Source organism: Anastrepha ludens, chromosome 2 (assembly GCF_028408465.1).
Source record: "Anastrepha ludens isolate Willacy chromosome 2, idAnaLude1.1, whole genome shotgun sequence".
In the NCBI taxonomy this organism is placed as follows: Eukaryota; Metazoa; Arthropoda; class Insecta; order Diptera; family Tephritidae; genus Anastrepha; species Anastrepha ludens.
The window spans coordinates 18,660,799-18,666,798 of record NC_071498.1 but is presented as its reverse complement, the minus strand read 5'-3'; positions in this window follow the sequence as shown (position 1 = coordinate 18,666,798).

Genomic DNA, 6,000 nt, shown 5'->3' with positions numbered 1-6,000 from the left:
TGTACGTATATACTGTCAGCGTCAAAAGAAAGTGTACACCACATATTGATAAGTTTTAGCTACTTATTTCTTTATTTTAATTTTAATTAATTTTATACAAAAATATAGTTCATATAACTACACAAACCATGTAATGCGACTAACTAATAATTCACTAACTACTTTTTATGAAATTATAATACTATTATTTCTTATTAACTTATTTATTCTTACTACATTATTTTTAGTTTATATAGTTTTCTACAGTCCAGCATAGCTTTCGAATAAATTTTTCTTCTCAAGAACTCAAAGTCTATTTCAGATAAAATTTTTCTCTATATGAATAAAATCCAAGCATGTCTGATATCTTCGTATAAATTAAATTAAACAACAAAGAATTCATTTTAAATGTATTTAATTTAAAAAAAGTGGGACTAAAATCAGTAACTCCGTGGAAAAAAGTTTATGAATTGGGGTGAAACTTACTCCAGTGTGTCGTTTACGTAAAAAAAATAAAAAAGTGCGTCTAGCGAACCTTAGGTTCACATGTTACTTAAAGTAAGGTATTCTCCAATAAAAAGTGCATGCAAAATATAGTCGCGAAGTTAGAAATTCGCTTTAAAACAATAAGAAAGCGACTTTTTTGCGTGCTAGTGTAGAGGATGGATGGAGGATGGTTCCATGTGTAGGGAGGATGGTTCCATGTGTAGAAGTCCACGCAAGTGGGGAAAGTTACTGATCGCTATTCACTTGGGAGTGGCCAGGACGATTCTTCTACATATGGTTCAAGCAGCTCACAACGGCCGGGATTAGCCCACGTATCCTCTGGGTAGCTTCCGAACACCCGTTCGGGAGTGAGCTAAAGTGAGAAGGCGAAACATTCCAGGATAGCTGGTTGTGCGTTGGGTTTGGGACCCGCCACTTAAAAATCGCCCCCAATGAAAACTTTAAAAAAGCCTCGGATGAGACCTCCCTATACTGATGACGACCCCTGCAAACGAACTAAGGACTATGATTTGAGGGCATGCACCTGGAATGTCCGGTCCCTTAATGGGGAGGGTGCCTCTGCCCGGCTGGTTGATGTCCTCGTGAGAGTAAAGGCTGACATCACTGCCATCCAAGAGATGCGATGGACGGGGCAAGGAAAGAAAACCATAGGACCTTGCGACGTCTACTACAGCTGCCATGTAAAGGAGCGCAAATTCGGTGTCGGATTTGTTGTGGGAGAGAGACTTCGTCGCCAAGTACTGTCGTTCACTCCGGTGGACGAGCGTCTCGCAACAATCCGCATCAAAGCCCGTTTTTTTAACATATCGCTAATTTGCGCCCACGCCCCGACGGAAGAGAAGGACGATGCGACCAAAGATTCTTTCTATGAGCGCCTGGAACGTTCCTATGAGCGCTGCCCCCGCCACGACATAAAAATCGTGCTTGGCGACTTCAACGCCAGGGTGGGCAAGGAGGGAATTTTTGGTCCCACAGTCGGAAAATTCAGCCTACACAACGAAACATCCGGTAACGGACAGAGGCTGATCGACTTCGCCGGGGCCCGAAACATGGTAGTCTGCAGCACCAGATTCCAGCATAAAAAGATACACCAAGCTACCTGGCTGTCCCCTGATCGAAAAACGCGAAACCAGATCGATCATGTTGTGATAGATGGAAGACACGCTTCTAGTGTATTAGATGTACGTACGATCCGAGGACCCAACATTGACTCGGATCACTACCTTGTTGCAGCCAAACTGCGCACGCGCCTCTGTGCAGCAAAAAACGTGCATCTACCTACGCAAAGAATGTTCGACCTCGAAAAGCTGCAATCACAACAGACAGCCAGAAGATTCGCCACTCGACTCTCACTCCTGCTCTCAGAGAGTACTGCCCAACAAACCGGCACCCACGAACAATGGAGCAACATTTCTCGTTCTCTACGTACCGCCGCCGAAGAAGAAATCGGATTCCGGCGAGCCCGAAAAAACAATTGGTACGACGAGGAATGTCATGCTGCCGCAGAAAGAAAGGATGCCGCCTATAGAGCCACGCTGCGATCGGGCGCAACGCGAGCCATGTGGGATCGCTACAGAGAGCTGAAAAAGGAAGAGAGACGTATTATCCGACAGAAGAAACGAGAGGCCGAAATACGTGAGTGCGAAGAGCTTGAGATGCTGGCCAACAGGAACAACGCCCGAAAATTCTACCAGAAATTTCGGCGGCTTACAGAAGGTTTTAAGACCGGGGCGTTTTCCTGTAAGAACAAAGACGGCGAACTGGTGACCGACGTACAGAGCAATCTTAAATTATGGAGGGAACACTTCTCGAACCTATTAAACAGTGACAGCTGCGCATGTCACCGAGAAAGTGAAGATCCCGATACCCCAATCGTTGACGACGGAATTATCGTTCCGCTACCCGATCATGACGAGGTGAGAATAGCGATAACGCGGCTAAAGAACAACAAAGCCGCGGGCGCCGACGGACTGCCGGCTGAGCTATTCAAACATGGCGGCGAGGAGCTGGTAAGGTGCATGCATCAGCTCCTATGCAAAATATGGTCGGATGAAAACATGCCTGCCGATTGGAATTTAAGTGTGCTCTGCCCAATCCATAAGAAGGGCGATCCTGCAATTTGTGCCAATTACCGCGGGATTAGTCTTCTAAATATCGCCTATAAGGTTCTAGCGAGCGTATTGTGTGAAAGGCTGAAGCCCACCGTCAACCAACTGATTGGACCTTATCAGTGTGGCTTCAGACCTGGAAAGTCTACCATCGACCAAATATTCTCAATACGCCAAATTTTGGAAAAGACCCATGAAAGGAGAATCGACACACACCATCTTTTCGTCGACTTCAAAGCTGCATTCGACAGTACGGAAAGGAGTTACCTGTATGCCGCGATGTCTGAATTTGGTATCCCCGCAAAACTAATACGGCTATGTAAGATGACGTTGCTCAACACCAACAGCGCCGTCAGAATTGGAAAGGACCTCTCCGAGCCGTTTGATACCAAACGAGGTTTCAGACAGGGTGACTCCCTGTCGTGTGACTTCTTTAACCTGATGTTGGAGAGCATCGTGCGAGCCGCAGAACTTAATCGCTCAGGCACAATTTTTTATAAGAGCGTACAATTGCTGGCGTATGCCGATGATATTGACATCATCGGCCTTAACAACCGCGCTGTTAGTTCTGCATTCTCCAAACTGGATAAAGAGGCAAAGCGAATGGGTCTGGTGGTGAACGAGGACAAAACGAAGTACCTCCTGTCTTCAAACAAACAGTCGGCGCACTCGCGTATCGGCACCCACGTCACTGTTGACAGTTATAATTTTGAGGTTGTAAAAGACTTCGTCTATTTAGGAACCAGCATTAACGCCGATAACAATGTCAGCCTTGAAATCCAACGTAGAATCTCTCTTGCCAACAAGTGCTACTTTGGACTAAGTAGGCAATTGAGTAGTAAAGTCCTCTCTCGACGAACAAAACTAACACTCTACAAGACTCTCATCATGCCCGTCCTAACGTATGGCGCAGAAGCGTGGACGATGACAACATCCGATGAAGCGACGCTTGGAGTGTTCGAGAGAAAGATTCTGCGTAAGATTTTTGGACCTTTGCACGTTGGCAACAGCGAATATCGCAGACGATGGAACGATGAGCTGTATGAGCTTTACGACGACATAGACATAGCGCAGCGAATAAAGATCCAGCGGCTACGTTGGCTGGGTCATGTCGTCCGAATGGATACAAACGCTCCGGCTTTGAAAGTATTCGATGCGGTACCAGCTGGCGGTAGCAGAGGAAGAGGGCGGCCTCCTCTGCGTTGGAAAGATCAGGTGGAGAAGGACTTGGCTTCACTTGGTGTGTCCAACTGGCGCCGGTTAGCACGAGAAAGAAACGACTGGCGCGCTTTGTTAAACTCGGCCAAAATCGCGTAAGCGGTTATAGCGCCAATTAAGAAGGAGAGAAGGAGTGTAGAAACATTCACTTTCAGGGGAAGTTTGTTTGCATAGACTTATTAAAAGGCAAGAATGATAGAAACAAGATTGCGACCATCAGAAAGTGCGTAACGTCACATTAGCTGAGTTGTGCAGTGTTGCCAACCATTTGCTCTTCGCAATAAATTTGGTGCTTTTTAATGCCAAGTTTTTTAAGTTTGGTGTTTGTTTCTTCTTTTTAATTTAAAGTTACCGAAACTGAAAGTTAAAAAAATTGTATTATTATACAAAAGAATGTTACAAAAGGTCACTTTGAGAAGATTTCAGTGCCAATGAAATTTTGTTGATTCTTATAGAATTTGGTGTTTTGAAAGTGCAAATCTAATTTTGTGCTCCTTTAAGGGTTACTCAAAAATATTAGGTCTTTTCGTCCAACTCTTCTTAACATTGAAAACCTTTTTACACATTTTAAAAAGCGTTTGAATTTACTGAATGCGAATTAAAACCATAGACGCGTAATCGTTTCTTGCGGTCCTCAAGCCTTAGTGGGACATAAGACATCAAGAGGTGTATTCATAGTAAAAATAAGCAAAAATACCAGAAAATGCTAAAGAACCCGTAACGACATTTTTACAAAAAGAGTACCTTATCTTGTTACATAACCTCAAACATAGCAAATAAGTCGTTCCCTTAACAAAAGAGTCTCGCTTAACAAAAAAACTCATAAATGAAATTGTACATAACCTTAAGACCTTTATTTAAAAAAACGCACATTCTAAAGACAATTTGTAATGCATACAAAGTTCTTTAAGTAATTCAATAAAAATTTGGTGTTTTATTTTCTTTAAATGGGCATTTTAGTGTGTTTTTATATATAAAGCTAGGAAACACTGCAGTAGCGCGAGAGAGATTTGACTGCTGAAAGCAAAAGAACACCAACAACAACTGCAATCGCGGTCAATGGGACCTGATGTTAAAAAAAGATTTAAAAAAAGAAGTAAAGCTAAATAAAACTGAGTGAATTATTGAACTAATTTAAAACACATTTATATATTACAAAATTATAATCATTACATTTTACACTTATTGAGACTATTTAACCGCTGCGTACCCAAATTTTACTAATGTTTATTTTTTTTGAATTGATGCCCCCAAGGCATTATTCAGTACTCGATCTACGGAATTCGTGCAATAAATTTACATATTAAATTTTCTACTGACTAAATATACGTCCCAACAACAGTTTTTTTCAAAACTAATCTTTTATCAAAATAAAATTATTAAAATTTTTTTTCAAAAAAATTTTAAAATTTTTTTTTTTTTTTTAATTTTTATTTAATAAGATACTAATGAAAAAATGCGAAAAAAGTTGAAAAAAATGTGTTTTCTATTTCATGTAATAATGTTTAGCCAATGTTTAAAAACAATGCACTTGTTGCTATAATTCTTTTGTAAAATTTTGATCAATCGGTCCGGAAAAACGGCTTGATGGATCGATTTAAAAATTTACAGAGTTATTAGTGGAATATTAAACTGTAAAAATCCCTGGAAACATGAGTCCCCACATTAATATTTGTAAGTGAGCGATAGATTTTCTGAAAAACGGCAAAAAGGCGTTTTTTTGTGTTCAATTCAAACCAACGTTAAGGGTAAACACATTTTTTTTTCTCAAGAAATTAAATTAGGAAATTTATTCTACTTTCCAAAACTATTGTTCGATTTATTGTGGGGTAATTAGTTGCTGAGATATCAATGATCAAAGATAAAATGGTCTTTCTTCGTAAAGTGCGGATATCTCAGAGAGAAATGATCGTAGCGAGAATTCAAACAAAGCAACTTGAAGCCAAATAATCAGCCTAGTTGACTGTATGGCTAGTTTTAGTTGAAAAAATGTTTCCAAGCCCGTGCAAACAAAAAAAAAAGGTAAAAAATTTGAAAATTTTTGTGTCGCTCTTTAACTGACGATTACAAAATAACCGTTAATTAAAAAAACGTTTTGCTCAAAGATCTTAAAACTAGAAATTTAATGCTTCAAAATGCTTTTTGTCGGAACTCCGTGCGACCATTTTTCAACGAGATACAGCGTTTC